General features: G+C 44.7%; 1 protein-coding gene across 5 annotated transcripts in view; it reads right to left on the bottom strand.

Annotated features, from left to right (window-relative positions):
• il1rapl2 (interleukin 1 receptor accessory protein-like 2) overlaps positions 1 to 21,895 on the bottom strand; it is a 468,801-nt gene that overhangs the window by 403,126 nt on the left and 43,780 nt on the right. The window contains exons 1-2 of one of the 5 annotated variants that reach the window (XM_037076493.1): positions 11,897 to 11,990; positions 10,087 to 10,271 (exon numbers count right to left, since the gene is read on the bottom strand). The exons of 3 other annotated variants lie outside the window; for them this stretch is intronic. The gene's annotated coding sequence lies outside the window, so the exon portion shown is untranslated. Of the gene's footprint in view, positions 1 to 10,086; positions 10,272 to 11,376; positions 11,460 to 11,896; positions 11,991 to 21,895 lie in introns of those variants that run through there. One more of the 5 variants, XM_037076492.1, reaches the window with a different exon arrangement.

Genomic DNA, 21,895 nt, shown 5'->3' with positions numbered 1-21,895 from the left:
TGTCGCTCTCCATTAACCGCTGTACATTTTTTTTCCCTCTAAATAAGAAGTGAGACTCGGCTGAATCCACATAGTCACTCCACAAACTTGCCTCAAAACTACTTTGGAGAGGACATTATTTGAACTGCAAGATGCACATTTTTATGAAAAATGGATGTAATCACTGATTGTTGTAAACGCGCAGATTTGACCATGACCAACACACTCACATAGGTACGATATTAGCTCTTGCTCTTATAACGATTTACAGAGAGGACTGTATGGATATAACTGAAGGAACGGATTAAAGTAACATCCTTTGATGTATCTCTTGATATTATCGCCCTCTGCGTCTATGTGCACGTGTGTGTGTGCGTGCACGTGTGCACGCTCCGTCGAGTTCAGATTCGCTGAGCTGTGATGTGTTCCTTACAGGCACAGGACCGGCCCTGCTCCCATCACTACTGATGTGTGTTCCTGTTTGATGGGGGCAGAATTCCCCCCTGAACGCCCCACCCTTGCACTCTCACCAACATCATCCACACCAACCGACAGACACACACACAATCAGCCAGCATTGCATCAAGTATCGTACTTGATTAATTAGCGTATTGTGTGATGCAACAGCTTTGTTTAACCCCACAAGCGCTTATTTTCCATTAGCATAAAAGATGAACATGGTAGGAACAAAGGAACAAATTCATGAAGGGATGTGGATGCACACACTCTCTACACTTTCTATTTCTGTTCCAGCCCTACTTAACCATATCTCTGTTGATAGAAGTAAGGGAATGACGTAAAGTGTATGAAGACACTTTTATTATAAGTTCTTTAGAGTAAATGTCTTCGAGCTTCTTCTTCCTTGAACACATCGAGTGTCTTGGAATTCCCCAAGTTTTTAGACGGAGTTGTAAATGTAATTTTCAAAACTGTGCCATATGCTTGCTGCTTGCTAGAGTTATGTATAAGGTTCAAGAGAAACATGTTAACACAAAAAATGAGGAGCTCACACAGCACTATAAATCTCCATTGTACTGGGCATGCACAGTGATAGTCTGTTGCATTTCCAGACACAGGGGTTTAAATGCATGACAGTGTTTATGTTCCATCTGCACAAAAAAAGAAGCCAGCAGGAGATGAAATACTTTGGTATTGCACCATTGCCAAGGTTCCCTTAACTTTTTCTACCCGGAAGAAAAATGTGGTCTCACTCTGGGATCCAGTCTTATTAAAGCATATTGCCTCTTTTGTCAAGCGACGACACGCCAGAAAGAAGCCCGCGACCAGAGTGTCTCGCACAAGGACAGTTAATAGCTGCAATCCAGACGCTGTGACTGGCAGGATGAGTAATGCTGTGAGGGACACTGGTGTCTGCTTTCGGGGAGAAGCAACAGCAAACTTTGTTGCTGGAGACACTCCGCCTCAGTGGAAGTCTTGTGTTAATGCTAGAGCCTGAAGGGTACAGAGTGCATCGTCCCATCAGAGACATGGCTGAAAGCAAACGTCCAAACCTAAATCATCCTTTCTATGGAACTTCTTACACCTGCATTGAGGTGGATTAATCTAAGTCAGACCTCACAAACAAACAATCACTCGGAGGTCATCGTGCGGAGTACGCCAACCTTCAGCCGGATGATCTCCAAACCCTCACGTCAGCAGGCATCCACCCTGCTGACTATGAGCAAGACACTGAATCACTGAATCCTTATCAGCTGCAGGGCTCTTATCTGAGCTGATTCTGACCTCCACAGAGATGGAAGCTGACCTACAGGCACCATAACAGTTCCAGAACAGCCTACATTACCATTATTTGTAGTAATAGCAGCAGCAATACCAGTAAAAGAGTACTGAAATCCCACCCGGCATGTTTTGCAGTTTTTGAGGTACCATGAGGCTTCTTCTCATTTTTTGGTCTTCCAAATCCTCCCACACCACTTTTTTTTTCTCCATCACAACACACTGCAGTCACTTTCTCTTCCAATATTAACCAAGCAAACAGAGCAGCAGCCCAGCAAATGCTCGGCAGACTTTATTACTCTTGTACATTGTGTTGAAGGAACATTTCAGAACATTTGAGAAAATACTGAGTGGTTCACTAGTCAGCCTTGTTATCCCAGTAGAGTTTGTGCCATGTGGCAGATGAAATTGCAAAGTGATAGGGGAAATTATAGGGTGCCAATCTAAACACACATTTACTCCATGATCATAATTTAAAGCAAAAGAGTTGTCTATTGGCAGTTCAAATATGAAGCTGAGACAGAGACAGCTAGCAGCGTACATTATCATGAAGACTAGAAACAAGGAGAAACTACGAGCCTGGCTCAATATAGATCATATAGGTCACCTGTTCTGACCCGAAACCTAACCCTCACTCTCATAAGTGCCAAACGTGCATCAATATAATGTGACTTTACATCGTTATATATCCTGTCTTTGGTGATGGTGTCGATGTTCAGCTTATGGTGAGGTCTACCACACAGCCTAATCCACACTTTACATCAGACTAAACTTGGGACTGGAATTAATACGATCAGGGTGTCGGGTGCCGCTTCGAGATGTCCGCAGCAACATCTTTTAGCCATCTTCTTTACCCGCTTTCTCTTCAACTTAGATGAGCGCATAGCACATATTAGTTTAACAGGAAACAGGAAAGTTGACCAGAGTTACTCCGGGTCCTAAGCTTGCTCAACTGTTTTTGTAAAGAACTTCCGATCAGTTTCGACCATTTAAAGTTTCATTCAAACAAGACAGCTGCGCCTCAAATAAGTTCATGAAAGGAGAAGGCAGCATGGCTCCAAACAATTCAACTTTAAATAGAATGTATCCAGCTGTAAAACACCTACGTGTAATGACAAACTGTAGTGATAACCACAACTTAAAAATAAATCCGACTCGACTTGCATGCACTTCCATCTGCTTTCAGCTTCCCAGATATTCAATATGCAATTAACCGCCGGGCTGAATGTATTTCTGCCTCTTGCCAAAATGCCATTGAGCAAGTTCTTTCATATGACACAAAAATAAAGACTCTTTGATCACTTCAGCACGCATGACATTAAATTATCCTAGAAATTCACAGAAGTGTAAGGCTTCCTTCATTGTATGACATCACTTTGATCAAAATTGCTCTTTGAAATTCTGCAATACACAAGTCATAATTGTATCACACATGCCAGGCGGCATATGACTGATCAGAGGTTTCTGTGTAAAACAGAAGACGTATAATCAGAATCACAGAGCACTGAGGAAACCGGGTTTAAAGAGGTATAGGGAAGACAGCTGGTTTTCCATTGGCAAGCACATATTTCATGTCTTACAGTGAATTTCAATAGACGGTGGCTTAATCACTGCAGTAGTGAGACACATCTATAAGAGTAATTGACAGCTGTCAGTTCTTGAGATAAACCCAGACAATCAATGCAAAACTGAGAACACTGAGGTTTGAAGTTCTTTCTTGGATATGGAAGCTGAGAGAAGGAAACATGGCTTACTAAGCTCCATTGATCTAGTTGCCTGGAGCTTTCGATCATATAACATGATCCACTTCAGCACATAGGGTTCTATCTTACACCTGGAGCAAAGCAGCCCACAGCACTTAAGTGTCATTGCAAGTTTCAGACTTTCAGCGCCCACCCTGTATAAACAGCTAAATGTACTTGTGCCCACCTGTGCATGGAAGTTTGGTCAGGCGCACTGAAGGCGCACTGCTATGTTAACAGCAGAAAGTGACCGTGCCATAGACCAACGAAACACTGGTGTTAAGTCAATAGCATTATTTTTCCTCCTATTTAAAGCTGCAGTCTGGAGTGGAAAAAAAAGAGGACTTAGTAAGAAAATTTGCCTCAGCACAGCTCCCAGGTCACTCCTTCTTCCTCTCTGCTGTGCCACAGCCCTGCCTTCAAAGCCCCTGAGGAGGAGGAGCATGCTGTGCACAAGCAGGCTCTTAACCAAGGTAACACAGGACGCCAGATAAGCAAGATGGCGCATTCAAAATAACAACTACAAAATAAGCCCTCATTGTTCTATTTCTGACCAATTCAACTAAATTACAATTACGAGTGCCTCATGCTGATCACTATAGTACCAAAAAATATTCCTCACATCATGGTAGACAGAGTTACCAGATAATTATTACCAGGTGCAACATTTTTGCCATGCTGCCTTTCTGAAGCATGAGTAACGTTATTTCTCAAACCAATTCAACCACTTAAGCGCGTACTAAACACAAACTAATGTAATTATAACTGCCCATCACTTGAAAGACAATTTTGCTAACCAGTAGCCATTAACACAGAGCTAAACAACGGAGTTAGCATACAAGCTACCGGGCTAGATTTAGCAACAAGCTAAGTAGCTCGACTGCAACATCATACGGCAATATGCGCTATTGTGAGTATTACTGTAACCACCACCACTTAGCCTTGTGGTTAAAACATAGAATGAAACATATATCAAGTAGGGGTCCTTACTTGTCCAGCAGGAAAGCAGCTAACTCTGTGTCACTCTAGAGTCCTTACAAATCCCACAGCTCCCTCCACTTCTGAAATGACGTTCTGATATTTATCCTTGTTTTCTCTCCTGCTCGGTCCAATTCTTTGTTTTCACACTGCTTTTCTTAATCAGTCTTCTTATTTCTTCTCTTTGACGTGGGCAATGGTGGGGCATTTTTCAGCTCTGTTGTTGTTGAACGTATCTGACCAGGTAAGAGCAAGCACCGCGTCTGTGTGGGGGAGGGGCACTGCCCAATACATGCTGCATGAGGGAGGTGGGCTGGCAGCAGCTTATGATTGACACTTCTCAGACACTGGCTCTGACTGGTTGTACTGACTCGCGAGCGGTGGATTCTTGCAAATCAAATAAGGGCCACTGGGTGGAGCCACAGACAGTGGATTTTTACACAGCTGACCTGTATCTTATTGTACTGTCAGATCATAATTATGGCTTTAGCAAATATAAGACACATAGTTACAGACTACAGCTTTAATGGGCGCATTATTCAGATAGTAAAATCTACATACTGAGACGGATTCACAATGTGATCTAAATATTAAAGAGGCTACTTTCATTCATAAACATTTCCATGCAAGCAGTGATGTCACTGCTGTGAATACTGCGGCACTTTTAAGCAGAAAAAATACAGGCCGGAGTTATTAACTTGACAGGAGAATCAAACTTTTAGCTTTCAAGAGACACGATCTCTGCCTCACACCAAACTTCTTTTCACGACATTGTCCGCATATTGACCAGTTCATGTGTAGAAGAGCACAGACCACTAATTAATATGAAATACCAACCAATCCTGTCGGTGAGTCAGGAGGTGTAATTAATCAATAATATTTATCCACACATAGAGTTTATCCAGCTGCCATTGCATTGTTGATTGTCACCCACACAGTCAACACTGCACACTTGCATGTAGGTTCAGAATGCAATTTTCATGCAAGGCCAAGAGAGTTAACACACCAGCGAGCAACACACTGCCTGGGAGGTTATGCTCCCTCACTGCTATTTAGGAAACAGTTTGTATTTGCTTCTGAAGCATTCATTTTCTCGGGAATTTTCAGTAAGAGGCCATAAACTACACTACAGTAAGAATAATTGGTGCAAACAGGCTGAATCTACAATATTTCAAATCCACAGTGATGCAGCTTATAGCACCCTCGCTCTATCGCACCCCCCCTTCCCTCAGCCTCGTTCATCTCCGCCAGTCTTCCCCTCTCGTATATTTCCAGCACCTCGTCATCCCTTCCACGATTTATAGATCTCTCTGCCCCTCCGTTCTCTCCTGTCCTCATGTCTCTAAATCTATCCTCCCTTCTTAATTCACCATATCTCCTCGCTCTCCTCCAACCCTCATCTTTTCTCCTCATCCTCCAGTTTTTTTTTCCACTTATGTCCCCTCCCTGTTCTTCGCTCCCTTTGTCCTTGACCTCCTCTTTTCTCACAGTTTTGTCATCTCCCAGTTCATCCCTCCTTACTCTTATCGGTTTGCTTTAGCTCTGATCTGAGAAAAAAAAAAAGATAAATATCAATTACTTGGCTTTGCAGCAGTTCCACTAAGTTGACCAGTACATGTGACTTTTACACAGGCAGGTGGAGGGTCATTTTGGGAAACTGCTACAACTTTTTAGTTGACTTAATTTCAGCGGCTTCACAGGGATTCAGTCTATCACCAGAGCACCAGCTGACAAAATAAATTAATTTTACCACGGAGCAATTATAATAGAAGGAGCAGCAGCACCTCTCCTTCTCTTTCCTCCCTCCTATCTCCCCTACAGCCTCCTACTGCCTCCCTACCTGCCTGCTGTGGCTGCATTTCTCCTCCTGTTTCTCATCCCTTCTTTAATCTTTTCCTTTTTCCTTCCCCCTTCCACAGAGAACATTTAGTCAAGTAGCCTACTGTGTCGTTCAGAGTAACTTCACACAGCCTGAAAATCTTGTTTTTGCTGATCTCCGGTGGTTTAACTTCTGAACCAGCCAGTGCAGTAAAATGTATTTGATCACACACCAGTGTGAACTGTTTAGCGATGTACATGGTGTGAAAATCGGTCCCAGCCCACACCTCGGTGTTGTGAGGACTCCAGAACATTATGAAGTGTAACATTTCTATTTTGAAATGAATTTTCTGTTGATCAATAAGTTGTTAATGACGCTGAATACACAATGCAGTTGGAGCTCATTCGCAGCCGTCCTGTCCTCTGATGAGTGTGCTTTTAATATGCCCATTTTCCACGCCGCTGTCATTGTTGTGACGTTAACTGCTGGAGAGATTAGAGAAATTATTGTGTGCTGTTGCAGCTGAGTTCATGCATTAATGTTACACAATACACACAATACACAATCTGCTGTCAGCTCCTACAGCACAGACACATAATAAGTCTAATTTTCTCTATCACAGTTTTTCTACAACTACTGTTAATACAGCTGTGAGAATATGACTGTCAGAAGTCTGCCAAGCACCAAACATGAGCAAATTAAACATTTGGTGAGGAGTCTCACACTTCAATCTCCATACGAATGGCTATGAAGGTTGCTTAAACAGGAAAGTTAAAAAAAAAACTTCTCTGTTTCCTTTGTTTAAGCACTTTATCTGTTATTACTTTTGTGTTCTTTCACTGGAGTGCTTTTGATAATTACAGGCTAAAATATTAAAGGTGCACTATGTAGTATTTGGGGAAGAATTTCTAATGAGAAAAGAAAGATTTTCATTGACTGATTTCTTATGCCTAAACAAACTAACTAAACAAACTCTGTTTTCATGACTGAATAAACTGAATAAACAAACTGACCTGAAAGGGCAACACAATTTTATTCTGTTTTGTTTATGTGACAGACCCTGCCACCTCTCCAGGTTCAAACACTGTTCTCGGACCTTATTTTCCTCTGAGAACAGCTTGTTTATTCAGATATGGAAAAATACATATTTTTTGCTTTTTTTTGACTTTGTATTATTACCTCATTAATTTTGTAAATACAAAAATTCTGACATTTAATTTCTTTCCCAAAGCTTAATAGTGTCCCTTTAACAATGTCCCATTCATTTCTACATAGGCAGTATTTTATTAATCAAATTGCTATTCGCAAATTTTAAGCCAAATTCAATGTTGTTCAATAGGTCACCATCTCTGGTCATTTTCAGGTTTTCTGCAGATTTTTTTTAATCCTTATTCTCTAGAAAAGTGAGATGTGAGAGGTGTGACGTTACTTAATTGATTAAATGTGACCCCTGACCTCACGTAATAATCTGGAGACCCTCTTTGTTATGTGGTCATTTGTCAGCCACAGGAGCCATTTCTTCTTCAAAACTAGAACTTTTACTTTTGATCCTTTTTTTCATCATTATAATTCAATTAGTTTGATAACATGACAATACTCTCTCAATACCTAGACCAATAAGTAGACGATACCTCTCCTATCTGTGATTTTTACTGCAGGACTTTCACTTGTAATGGATCATTTGTTTTGTTACTGTAGTGTATCGGAGAAACACACAAGTGAATATCCTGTCCACATGTCAACGTGTCCTTTGGCAAGAAGACACAGTTTCTGCCCGTCGCCGGGGGCACACGAGCCACTGCATTCCTTATATCTGGTTCTTCGCCTGGATAAGCGGGGACGGTAAAGAGTTTGCCCAAATGTAGATCATAGAAACAGGATTCCATGACAGTTTTGCTGTCAAATGGAGACAGGTCATCGGCTTTGGTGACCCCTGAAGGGGAGCAGCCAGAAGAAGGAGCCGTATCTGTACATAGTTAAAGGATGAGTACATCTTCCACTGCTACATCCTCTTGCCTCCTCTCTTCCTCTCTCATCCTGTCTCACCTCTGCATGAGGCAGTAAACCGTCTCCCCTCCCCAGCCGGGTAATGGATGGCCGGTGTTGGTCAGTGTGACGGAGTCGTTCTGCTGCCAGTCCATCTACCTACTGGTCGGATCTATAGGACACCGGCTTCACGCTATAAATCAGCACACACGCACACACACATCTGCAGCCTCCGATGGGTGCTCGCTCTGCCTCCATTCTGACGATTGATGCGCACCTTGTTGCTAAACGGCCGAGATAATTAAACCCCACACATCCTTCCCTTGCGCGTGTGTGTGTGCACGATAACATGACACACATCCACTGTCTTTCCCCTCTCCTCTCCCCTCACACACACCATTACTCTACAAACACACACTTTCTATCGGTGCCCTTGCATTCTTACACGCACCAAACACACACACACACACACACACACACACACACACACACACACACACAAACAATCTCTCTTTCTCTGTACACACACTCAGAGAGAAAAGGGGGGGGGAGTGAAAGCACCTGCTCGGCTGTAAAAGCACTCAGACAAACAGCGTCTGTGTTTGGGAAGACTTGAACAAATGGGAAAATTATACAGTGGAACCAAAACGGCACCCTTTCACCCAAAGGTGCTCCACCCCAGCTGACTGAAGGGAACTCGTGGAGCATATATTTGCTGCGTTTTTTTGTTGGTTTTTGTCGGTTTTTGTCTATTCAAGGACAACATGTACACAACTAGCAGATTTTTTTTTCCCCGCCTTAACCTGCACACATTAATCAAAGGGTTTAAATGATAAGTTCATCCAGAAATAAAAATGCCTTTATATAGACTTATCTGCTCAGTTAGGCTCCGTATGAAAGTTAAAGGACAAGTTCACCCCTAATTCAATCATTACCTCCTCAATCAGGTGACGTTTTTGTATCCTGCCTGGTGTTGGTCCAGAGCCTCTATTTGAAAGCACTGTTAAGATTTCTTGTTGGAAAGTCAATCAAACAACAACAAAGACAAAGTGACACGATTACAAAAGGACTGGAAAAAATGCGTCCTCCATCCTCTAACTGAAGCATCAGCGTGGGTGTAGTGGGGGGTTTGGCCTACAAGTCTGCGCCCTGGGGCCCATGAGACCGTGTCAAAAGGAGGGATCATCACAGGGTAAGTAAAAATAAACAGAAACTTAACAGTAAACATACTTGCTGCATCGGAAGCTGACTTTCTGAGTGTTTTCATCCGGCACTACATCTCAGTCTGAACACTCCCGCTCCCCCCGCCGAGGGACCGTCTTTCACCCGTGATGCCCAGCTTTTAGCGCACTCGTGTTATTTCACACACACACACACACACACACACACACACACACACACACACAGTAGTAGTTCGATGAATGATTGATGAGCAGCCTAATGACCTAACGACGAGTTCAAGGAGCCAAAATAGTTGAATCAAAGCGTTGAAGACTCGATTTCTACGAGTGCGGGCTGGGGATCGCGCCCTCTTCATCTCGTGCTTCTCGTTAATTCGTGGTCACACACATGCCATTAGAACACACACATACACACACACACGATATCTCTCTCTCACTCGTGCGTAAAAAACGCTCTCTCTTCCACTCGGTCTCTCACCTCTCACATACACCCACGGACCGGGCGCGCTCTCTCTCTCACTCACTCTGACTCTCTCTCTCTCTCTCTCCCACACACACACACGCACACACACACACGCACGCACGGACATAAGCAGCCCGTGAAGTAAACTCCTCACACATGCGTGCACACACGCGTAATATCGGCGCAATGACATCCTCTCACCTGGTGTTTTGGGGGGTAACTAGTCCTGAATCGAAGCGGCGCTGGTGACAGAATCTTCGAACAGACGAAAACGTTGAAACAAAAAATAATCCCACCACCTCTGGCCAATCTCTCAGCTCTCCAAAGTGACGGGACGAAAGACAGATACGTGAAAGGATAGAGGAGGTCGTCTCTTCTCCTCCTCTCTGCCAAAAGAAAAAAAAAAAGAAAAAAACAGATTCACAGCCCGAAACAGGAAAAGTCCGTCTAGCCGCAAAGAAAGAATAACCCCCTTGTCCCCTTTCTCTCCCTCCTTCTCCAAGATGTTGGGGGGCAAAGTCTGCTCCAATTAACCGCAGTTACGCATCCTCTCCTCCTCTCCGCTGCCTCTTGTCCTCCCCTCCGCCCTCTGTCTCTCCCACTCCTTTCTCCTCGGGACGGGATGTGAGACAGAGACGAGTAGGTAGACCTGTGCGCTCAGCCTGTTCTCTGCCTCTGTCCGGGCACTGGTGTGGAAGAGTCGCTCTACTTTTGCGCAGCCAAAAATAACTTCCAATCTCCAAACTGGAATCCCGCGCAGCACTTGAACTATAATAATCCCCGTTAAACACCTTATAATAATTTTACTGCGCGGCTTTGGAGGAAGTTATGGGTTTATAGTCACTCCTACGATACTTTATGGTAGTTTCTGCCTTGTAATAGTCCTCCGGGGACAGATGGAGGCTTTAATTTAGCGGCGTGGAGCGCTCAGGAATTCATGTTTTATGATATTTTAAATATTCATGTCGGAATCCTAAAGGGACTTAAACATCCCCTCGTATATATTTAAGCGTGATTATACATTTCAGTGCGGACTAAAAACGTCAAACTTGCGGGAAATGCGCGTAAAAGTCCACCTTAACGATGAGATAATTAATCAGCGTTGCAGGCTGGTGTCGCCAATAATATATTAATCAGTGTATCGATCCAGAGCGCAGGGTTCACTCCCCCCCCCCCCCAATCTTAAATTCCCACCACAAGTCTTAAGTTTGCCGGCTGATAACGTCAGACAGTCAATCAGGCAAGATCGATATCAGTTATCAGTCCGTATCCAGAGAGAAGTCGATGATGTCAAAGTTTTGAGTCCGGCTCTCTCCTCCTCTCGCCCCTTGTTTCTCCTAATCCATCCGAAAAGACATCTCTGGGAATGAGACACCGCGCGTGTTCTCCATCTCTCTCCTCCGCGTCTGCCCTTCTTCACTTTTCTCGCTCTCACTCTCTCTCGCTGTGTGTGTCCACAAACGCGTCTCGTCTCGGGTCAGAGTGCCTTACCCTCCTTCTCTGCCCCTGGATGAGATCCCGAACCGCGGAATCACCACGAAGAAGAAGAAGAAGAAGAAGACGAAGAAGAAGAAGAAGAAGAAGAAGAAGAAGAAGAAGAAGAAGAAGAAGAAGAAGAAGAAGAAGAAGAAGAAGAAGAAGAAGAAGAAGAAGAAGAAGAAGAAGAAGATCCACTTGAAACGACTTTTTTGGGGGGGAAAAAAATCCTTCTCGTAGCAGCGGAGGAGCGCGCAGCCTTCAGCTGCTTCCTTTGGTGAGGGAGGGGGGTGTTCTCCTCCTCACCCAGAGAGGAGGAGAGAGGAGCCGGGTCCCCTCTTCGCTTTCACAGCTACAGAACACACGGGTCGATGGAGAGATAAGAAGAGGAGGAAGAGGATGAGGAGGATGTGTGGGGGATGTGAGAGTCCGCTCCTGTGATGAAGCCAGAGGAGAGAAACCGCACTTTTGACTCGGTGGTCGGAATGACCGGGGAGAGAGGATCAGATGCGCCTCGGGTCATAAAAATACTCACTCGTTTCCCTCAGATACTTCACCACCTGCCCGGGGAGGGACAGATAAGAGACATCCAAATCTGCCAGTTCTTGCGGAGGCTTTTATCCAAAGTGCCTTAAGAGAGTCCACAAGAGAGCGCAGATCAGCCAGAGAGAGAGAGAGAGAGAGAGAGAGAGAGAGAGAGAGATGGGGGGCAGAGAAATTAAAGAAATATTCCTCCTCCGTGCGTGTTTATATTCAAGCTCGCGCGCGCAGCTCCAGACGCCAGAGAGTTTCCTGCGCCAGATTGAAAAAAAAAAAAAAGAGAGCGACTGTTGTTGGAGATAAGACACCAACAGAGATGACTGGGACAGACTGCGCTCATCCCCCGTGTGAAGGGCGCTGTTCCTTCAGCACCACACACACACACACACACACACACACACACAAAGTGAGAGCGAGAGATGTTTCGATTATATTCCTCTGTAATTGCAGTTTCAGGTTTTATTTTGACATTCGTGTGAATGAGTGAGTGAGTGAGTGGGGGGGGGGGTATGAGAAAGAGAGAGATGTAGCTTGTTTTCATGAACCCCAAGTTTACATTGAATAAAAAAAAGATGTAAGGATGATGATAGAGAGAGAAGGGAGAGGTTGGATAATACAGATAACAGAGGAGACAGGTAAAAGAGAGAGAGAGAGTGTGTGTGTGTGTGTGTGTGTGTGTGTGTGTGTGTGTGTGTGTGTGTGTGTGTGTGTGTGTGTGTGTGTGTGTGAGAGAGAGAGAGAGAGAGAGAGAGAGAGAGAGAGAGGGTAAAAATATGCATATTCCGCTGGCGGGTCTTTGTGGCGTTTCAGGATGTTGTAAAGTGCCACTATGTTGCCCCCTTTTGGCAGTGGAGAGAATTCATCTGGGGGATGGAGGAGAACAGGGAAGGATGGAAAGTGTGAGGAGAGGGGGGTGGAGGGGAGGGGGGCACTAAAAGAAAACAGAAAAATGTCAAACTAGATAGATAGATAGATAGATAGATAGATAGATAGATAGATAGATAGATAGATAGATAGATAGATAGATAGATAGATAGATAGATAGAGATCAAGGTTTGAGAAGATGATCTTTGCGGCTATCATCACAGTGACTTGGTTAATGAGACAGAACGATCATGGTCACAGTTTAGACTTGAGAAGAAACCAACACTGACTGTAAGTAGGAAGCTAGAAGTGAACGGCGGTCCCCTTCATCAAAGTCTTGTGTTTTATTGACCCATTAATCCACCCTCTGTGGATCCGCTATCTGAGGACTTCCTGCAAACTTCCCGTCTTTTGTGCTCCCAGTGGATAAACGTTCTAATTACAGTGGCCTTGAGAAATCTTTGTCACTTGATCATCTGTCAAATGATCATATGTTCTTTTAGGCACTTTCTGAAAGGACTGCGCTGCAACAAGGCTGCTAGTGATCAGGGATACATCACAGAGATACAGAGAGACACTGATGCAGTAGACACTATCAGAATTGGGAGAGTTGGAAGCTTTCATGGACACAAAATATCACAAAATATCGGAGTAAACTTCAGGCGATCATGTGGACACAGATGTGTAGAAGGTCAACAGCACCTGGTGTGAAGGTGAGAAGGTGAGACACACAAACACATGAAACTACGTACATATAACTCAACATCCAGACCTCGTTAAAAATGTGCATTTGAGCAGTCTTGCAACAAAGTACAGCTGTAGCTCTAGGAGGAAGTATAATGAGTATTCATTAGTGCATGGGTCCAGCATACCATAAAGGAAGTCACACTGAACAAGAATGAGATGCAGGACATAAATTATGCACATCGGAGACTGTATTGTATTTCCGAGGCTAAAATGTGCCGAAGATTACAAAGTCTGAGGTTACACACGGGTTGAGCAGAGAGTGTCTAGTGTGAAATCATGCAAATTCAAATGTATTAAATATTAACACACTCTAAGGCTGAAATTCAGTTGCACAGTGAGGAGATGTGTGAGGTGGGTTTTGTTAAAGCTGGTTATCCTAATGATAGCTTGTGGGAAGAGGCTGTTGGGGTGGACAGGCAGTTTTGGGTAACATTGATGGTCTCAGTGTGGAAAGCTTTTGGAACAGATGGTTAACTCGATGTATAGGGTCACTGGCAATCCTTGCTGCCCTTTGCCTCACCCGGGTGTCACGCCGTTCCTAGATGGAGGGCAGCAGACAGCCAATGAGCCAGTCACCAGAGCAGAAAATGTGCTGGACCTTATCCCTGCAAGAGGAGACAGCCTATCTAAACTGGAATGGAAGCTGCATTTATTCTTATTAATGGAATTTTTGATGTCTAAAACTGGACAAAGAGTTGTGGATGTTTCAAGAACTACAACCGTCTTTTTAACCAAAATGTTGTACTAAATTAAGCAATTCTGTCATTGTCTGCTTACACACACATCATCTGAGACTTCTCCCAAAAAGCAAATTGTCACATCGCGGTGAGGTTGTCTTGTCTTGGGATCTGTCTTGTGAACTTCCTGTTTTATTTTGAAATTAACTCTCCTTTCGTTTCAGGTCACTTGCCCTTCCTTCTGTGTCCCTGGTCTGACGTCATCCCTGATTCCTGATTGTTTCCACCTGTGTTCCCCTTCCTCATGTGTATATAGTCTCTGTCTTCCCCTGTCTTCGTTGCCTAAGTATTTCGTCTTCCATGTCGCATACTAAAGCCTTGAACCACAGCCTTGAACCTCGTCGTGTTAAGTATTATCTTGTTTTATTCATCTGTATTTTGCCTCTCTAGGAGAGTGATTTTTCTTTGTAAATTTTCTGGTTAGAAGTTTTGAGTTTGAAGTTTGAATTTTCATAGCCTTTTGTTTGTCCTCCTTGTGAGTGATTTTTTGTTGATTAATTTTGATAACTTAGAGCAGTGCATTTCATAGCCTGTCTTTTCCTCTTCGGAGAGTTTTATTTTGTAATCATTAATTTCTTAGAAATTCTAGAATAGAGTAGATTCCTCCTTCGGGAGCGCCTTTTGTTATTTCATGTTCCTTGTTGTTTGTCTTGTTAGTCTGATGAAGATTTTCATAATCATTTTGTTTTCATTCATCCTGGAGAATAACAAAATCAGATTAATAAAATTTGATTGTACTTTCGCCCTATCTGCAACTGAGTCCTATTTTCTGTCCAAGTCTGTCAGTATACTTAGGCCAGCTATGGACTCAGCAGAAGCGGGGCGACTCTCAGAACTGTTGCGGATCCAGGAAGCTCGTCTAACTCGCCAGGAAGAGTTCCAGACCGCCATGGCTGTTAACATGGGGCAACTCTCGTCTCAGATCCAGGAAATGCTGGGACAGCTCTCTCGCCAAAGCCCCGTCACTCCGACTCCGCCTCCTCCAGCCATCCCGGAAGTACAAGCGGCAACTGGAGGAGCTCCATGCAAACTAGCTGCTCCCACTAAGTACGCCGGTGAGCCTGGACGTTGTCAATCATTTCTAATAGACTGCTCAATACATTATGAATTTACGCCACAAGCCTTTTTGACCGACCGAGCTAAGGTGGCGTTCATGATGTCACATCTTGACGGGAGAGCTAAAGCTTGGGCTTCGGCCGAATGGAGTCGAAATTCAACTGTATGCGAGACCATTGAGAGCTTCCAGACGGCGCTGAAAAAGACTTTTGACCCCGTGAGTTCTAGCAGAGAGAAGGCGCAAGAATTAAGTACCCTGAAGCAAGGTAAAGACTCGGCTTGTGATTACGCCATTCATTTTCGCACTTTGGCTGCGGAAAGTGGGTGGAACGATGCTGCTCTGTATGATACCTTTCTAAAAGGGTTATCGATGGAAATTCAAGATCTGCTTGTTCCCTTGGATTTACCCACCGATCTGGACGGACTCATCGCTCTCGCCATTCGCACGGACAACCGACGCACTCAACTAAGAAGGCACCGTGAAGGTAGACGAGGCAACAGGGAACCCCGAACGGCGTCTATGGATTCAAAATGGCCGACGCCGCACCGCGCGTCTCCAGAGAAGTCTTCTCCCCACACCGAAGAGGAACCCATGCAATTGGGAAGAGCTCGCATATCCTCGGAGGAAAGGCAGAGAAGAAGACAAGAGGGTAGATGCTTTTATTGCGGAGAAATGGGTCACCTCGTCAACTCTTGTCCAGTCAAAAGGATCCAGGGGGTGAGTTCCAATCAAGTTGCTAAGTCTGCTGTTCGTGTTCTCACTCCAGCTACCATTAATTCGTACATAGACATGAATGTTATGATTGACTCAGGAGCGGATGAAAGTTTAATGGACTATAACCTTGCCAAGAAGCTAAACATTGACTACCAGCCTCTAGCCAGGCCTATTCGTGCACGATCCCTGAACGGAACTGATATTTTTGTCATCACGCACATAAGCAATCCGGTTAAATTGTCCATAGGTCATCATCATGAGAATATCCAATTCCATTTATTCACTTCCACCTCTCACTCTCTAATTCTGGGGCAGCCTTGGCTTTTCCTTCATAATCCTCACATAGACTGGAAGAGTGGCCAGATCAGAGGGTGGGGGGAGGATTGCACCGAACACTGCACTTCAGACCCAGTTGCAGAAATTAATTTATTCTCCACCAATCCCGTTCCAGAAGCAGAATATCCGGACCTGACCGCCGTTCCAAGCTGTTATCACCATCTAAAAGAAGTTTTTAACAAAGCTAAAGCGTTGTCTCTGCCTCCTCATCGCCCATATGACTGCACCATCGAACTGATTCCAGGATCCACCATACCGAAGGGGCGACTTTACTCCATATCCGGACCCGAGAGGAAGGCAATGAACGAATACATCACCGCATCTCTGAAAGCCGGACTCATTCGCCCCTCATCTTCACCAGCAGGAGCCGGCTTCTTTTTCGTGGGAAAGAAGGATGGCTCGCTCCGCCCCTGTATTGACTATAGTTCTTTGAACGATATCACTGTCAAGAATCGATACCCGCTCCCTCTGATGACTTCTGTCTTCGACCAGTTGCAACAAGCCAAAATATTCACCAAATTAGATCTTCGTAACGCCTATCACCTGATCAGAATCCGGGAGGGAGACGAGTGGAAGACAGGTTTCAACACACCGAGTGGACATTACGAATATTGTGTTATGCCTTTCGGGCTGACTAATGCACCCGCTGTTTTTCAAGCCATGATAAATGACGTACTCAGAGACTTTCTTGACCAGTTTGTCTATGTCTATCTGGATGACATTCTGATATACTCACCCGATCTTGCTTCCCATCAGATCCATGTAACACAAGTCCTCGAAAGATTGCTTCAACACGATTTGTACGTTAAAGCAGAAAAGAGTGTTTTTCATGCCGAGACTGTCTCGTTCCTGGGCTTCATTGTAGCTCCTGGAAGAGTTCAGATGGATCCGGCTAAAGTTAGCGCTGTAGCCGAATGGCCTACCCCAGACAGCCGCAAAAAGGTGCAGCAATTCCTTGGTTTTGCTAACTTTTACAGGCGGTTTGTCAGAGGTTTTAGCGCAACAGCTGCTCCTCTCCATGCTCTTACCTCCACCCAGGTCCCATTTGCTTGGAATTCGGCGGCTGAAAAGGCATTCCAGGAGCTAAAACATCGCTTCACCACAGCCCCTATCCTCACCCTGCCGGACCCCCAGAGACAATTCGTGGTGGAGGTGGACGCCTCTAACGACGGAGTTGGAGCAGTCCTGTCCCAAAGATCTGAGAGGGACGGTAAGATGCACCCCTGCGCGTTCCTGTCCCGACGACTATCTGCAGCAGAGCGGAACTACGACGTGGGTAATCGGGAATTGCTGGCTGTGAAACTAGCGTTGGAGGAATGGCGACATTGGCTAGAGGGGGCTGAGATACCTTTCATTGTCTGGACTGATCATAAAAATCTGGAATTTATTAAGAAGGCCAAAAGATTGAATTCTCGCCAGGCCAGGTGGGCGCTGTTCTTTAACCGCTTCTCTTTTACTTTGTCTTACAGGCCGGGATCCAAAAACGTGAAACCCGATGTGCTTTCCAGACTCTTTGATCCCGAGCCAAGGGCCAAGCAGACCGAACCTATCCTGCCACTGAACTGTGTGGTAGGAGCGGTGAGCTGGCCTATAGAAAACGAGGTAAAGCAGGCTAATGGTGGAGCCCCATCGCCTCGTGGCTGTCCAGACAATCGCCTATTTGTTCCCGCAGAGCTACGGTCACAGGTGATTCATTGGGCTCACACCTCGCTGCTTTCATGCCATCCGGGGGTTAAACGAACCATGTACGTCATCTCCCGGAGATTCTGGTGGCCAGCAATGGAGTCGGAGGTCCGGGAGTACATAGAGGCGTGTTCGGTCTGTGCTCGCAACAAATCGTCGTCCAAGGCCCGACCAGGACTCTTACAGCCTCTACCCATCCCATCCAGACCCTGGTCGGATATCTCCCTGGACTTCGTCACTGGGCTCCCGGTCTCTCAAGGAAACACCACTGTTCTCACAGTGGTGGATCGATTCTCTAAGATGGTACGTTTCATTGCACTCCCGAAACTACCATCAGCCAAAGAAACAGCAGAACTCATGATGACGCAAGTTTTTCGAGTCCACGGATTCCCTAAGGACATTGTATCAGACCGGGGGCCCCAATTCATATCCAAATTCTGGAAGGAGTTCTGCAAGCTGATTGGGGCCACAGCAAGCCTGACATCAGGTTACCATCCAGAGGCTAACGGCCAGACCGAACGACTGAATCAACAGTTGGAAACCGGCCTCCGATGCGTGGTCCACCAGAACCCCTCGACATGGAGCAAACACCTGGTCTGGGTTGAGTATGCCCATAATTCACTACCAACTTCTGCTACTGGTCTCTCTCCATTTCATTGTGCTTTCGGTTATGCACCACCTCTCTTTCCAGACAATGAAAAGGAAGTCTCGGTTCCCTCAGCATATGCCATGATCCAACGATGTCGCCGCATCTGGGCAGCTGCCAGACAGGTTCTCATTCGGCAGGGAGATCGTGTAAAGAAGTATGCAGATCGGAGAAGACGCCCAGCTCCTGAATACCAGCCCGGGCAAAGGGTTTGGTTATCGGCCAAGGACCTCAACCTCAATGTGCCTTCTAAGAAACTGGCACCTCGTTTCGTAGGGCCATTCCCAGTCACCAGGAAGGTTGGACCTGCAGCAGTTCGTCTACGTTTGCCTCGGTCCCTGCGTGTACATCCCACATTCCACGTCAGCCAGGTCAAGCCGGTAAAGGAAAGTAGGTTGGTGCCTACCACCACGCCCCCACCACCACCCGAGGTCATCGAAGGAGGTCCAGTTTATAAGGTCAAGCGTCTACTAGCAGTCCGGAACCGGGGCCGAGGCAGACAGTACCTGGTGGACTGGGAAGGATATGGCCCGGAGGAACGGCAATGGGTGCCATCTCGACATATCGTAGACCCACAGTTGATAACGGACTTCCATAAGGACAATCTCGATCAGCCTGGGCCGTCAGGAGTCGGCCCTAGAGGGGGGGGTACTGTCACATCGCGGTGAGGTTGTCTTGTCTTGGGATCTGTCTTGTGAACTTCCTGTTTTATTTTGAAATTAACTCTCCTTTCGTTTCAGGTCACTTGCCCTTCCTTCTGTGTCCCTGGTCTGACGTCATCCCTGATTCCTGATTGTTTCCACCTGTGTTCCCCTTCCTCATGTGTATATAGTCTCTGTCTTCCCCTGTCTTCGTTGCCTAAGTATTTCGTCTTCCATGTCGCATACTAAAGCCTTGAACCACAGCCTTGAACCTCGTCGTGTTAAGTATTATCTTGTTTTATTCATCTGTATTTTGCCTCTCTAGGAGAGTGATTTTTCTTTGTAAATTTTCTGGTTAGAAGTTTTGAGTTTGAAGTTTGAATTTTCATAGCCTTTTGTTTGTCCTCCTTGTGAGTGATTTTTTGTTGATTAATTTTGATAACTTAGAGCAGTGCATTTCATAGCCTGTCTTTTCCTCTTCGGAGAGTTTTATTTTGTAATCATTAATTTCTTAGAAATTCTAGAATAGAGTAGATTCCTCCTTCGGGAGCGCCTTTTGTTATTTCATGTTCCTTGTTGTTTGTCTTGTTAGTCTGATGAAGATTTTCATAATCATTTTGTTTTCATTCATCCTGGAGAATAACAAAATCAGATTAATAAAATTTGATTGTACTTTCGCCCTATCTGCAACTGAGTCCTATTTTCTGTCCAAGTCTGTCACAAATGACCCCGTTACTTATGAGATTTTAATGTGCAGGTTCTTCCTCCAAAGTTTTGAGTGGATAATAAATAGCAATCTGTGTTCAAAAGTCATAAATATTTACTGAAAAATAGATTTTCATTTATTTAATGGGGTGATCCCTGCTGCTAGATTACACTAATCATTGGACCAGCATTTTTGAGTAAAGTACTCCTGTTGGTCACAAGTCAGACATGGTTTCCAGTGACAGAAATGAAATGAGCTTATACTGAAAAGAACATGTTCTAATCTGGCTTTCATACAGAATTCAGACTTCAGTTATAAAGACTATGAGTCACATGTTGCCATTTAATAATCTTGAAGATTTTGATTTAAATATACGTCTGTTCAATCAGTCAGCCAAAACATATACTAATTACCGCTAGTGAAGGTATTGCTGTTTGTCTTTATATGTTTGCTTTATTAAGAGCTAGGTGTGGAACATTTTGAAAAAATCTGCTACCGCAAACTGAACAGGTCCAACTGCTGCAGCTTCACATTAAAAGACGCTGACCTTGACAAAACTTAAATTGACTTTTATTATGAAGTACTCACAGGAAATGTAATACATTTGCGATGGGGCTTTAATCAGGGAGTGTCTACAAAACAACAGTCACTTTCAGCGTTTGCTGACATTGGATCAGTTTGAAACATTGCAGGGAGTTATGGAACAAGAAGGAGCCGCCACAGTGAGCTGTTACATGAAGAACTGCTCGCGACAGACTGCACACCTCCAACTTCTCAGTGAGCTGACCGACTCCTTTCACTGCTGATTGTGATTCATGCCACATGCAGCATAAAATCAGATCGGGGTTGATCAGACAATGACAGACCAGGGCCAATTCTAGCTCGAATTAAACCACAATTTCTGTTTCTAGGACATTTTCGGGATTACAGATCAAATCTGTAACATTAATTTGAAATATACCACATGTTTCCACAGGTTATTGTGTATTGGTTATTGTTGTTCAAGAAAATCCAAGGCTAGTGACTCTACCAAGTAACTGAGCGCAAAAAGTTGAGGTAAGTGCTTGCTGGTGAGAATGTGCCTAATAACAGCTCCTCTCAGTTTGAGACAAAGGGGTGATGACAAAAGACTTCTTTTTTAAGGTTGTTGGTAAAGGTCCTCCTCTAGAATTGTAATGACTCAGTTGGCGTAACAATTGAGTCCTTGGTTTCTCGGGGAAGACGAGCAGAACTGTGGCTTCAAATAGCAATCAGGCTTGAGTTCTGAGTGCTCAGCAGTTGGGCTCACTGACAATTGTTGGCGGGTGCCTCAGAGACTCCAGTTCAATTGTTGGGGATAGACTTATTGCACTCTCACTGCGTCTTGGGTCTTCTTTTGAATTGATGTCTAGATATGTCTGTCTGCCTTCAGCATTAGTATGTTAGAAGCATCTGGGCCTTGAATAACAGCCATGAAGGGAATTGGAGACTGAGAGGAATGAACCTTTAATGGTGGAGTAAAAACGGCTCCACTGTATTTTATATTTTCCCCTGCGTTGGGATGGGAATTAATTCCTCCAGTTGCCCTGAATGATGATGGCAGAGTCGGATGTTTGGTTTTCATTTTTATTATCAGTCCTGATAGTAGACATGGCATGCCATTTGCTTTTGCCTGAGGGGAGATGTACACAGCAGCAAAAATGATTGAAGCAAACTCCCAGGGCGAGCAAAATGGCTTGCAGAGAAAGGCAACGTTTTCAGGATGAGAGAGCCGAGTCTTGATTCAACAAGCTCGACTGAGCACCGCTTGTTTTACACCTTTCTATATTAAAACATACATCTCCTCCCGTTTGTTTTTCGTATCACAGTCCGCCTAAATTGGCG

The sequence above is a fragment of the Acanthopagrus latus genome, chromosome 18, assembly GCF_904848185.1.
Source record: "Acanthopagrus latus isolate v.2019 chromosome 18, fAcaLat1.1, whole genome shotgun sequence".
NCBI lineage: Eukaryota > Metazoa > Chordata > Actinopteri > Spariformes > Sparidae > Acanthopagrus > Acanthopagrus latus.
Note: the sequence above shows the minus strand (reverse complement) of the source record. Positions and strands in the feature narration are given on the sequence as shown.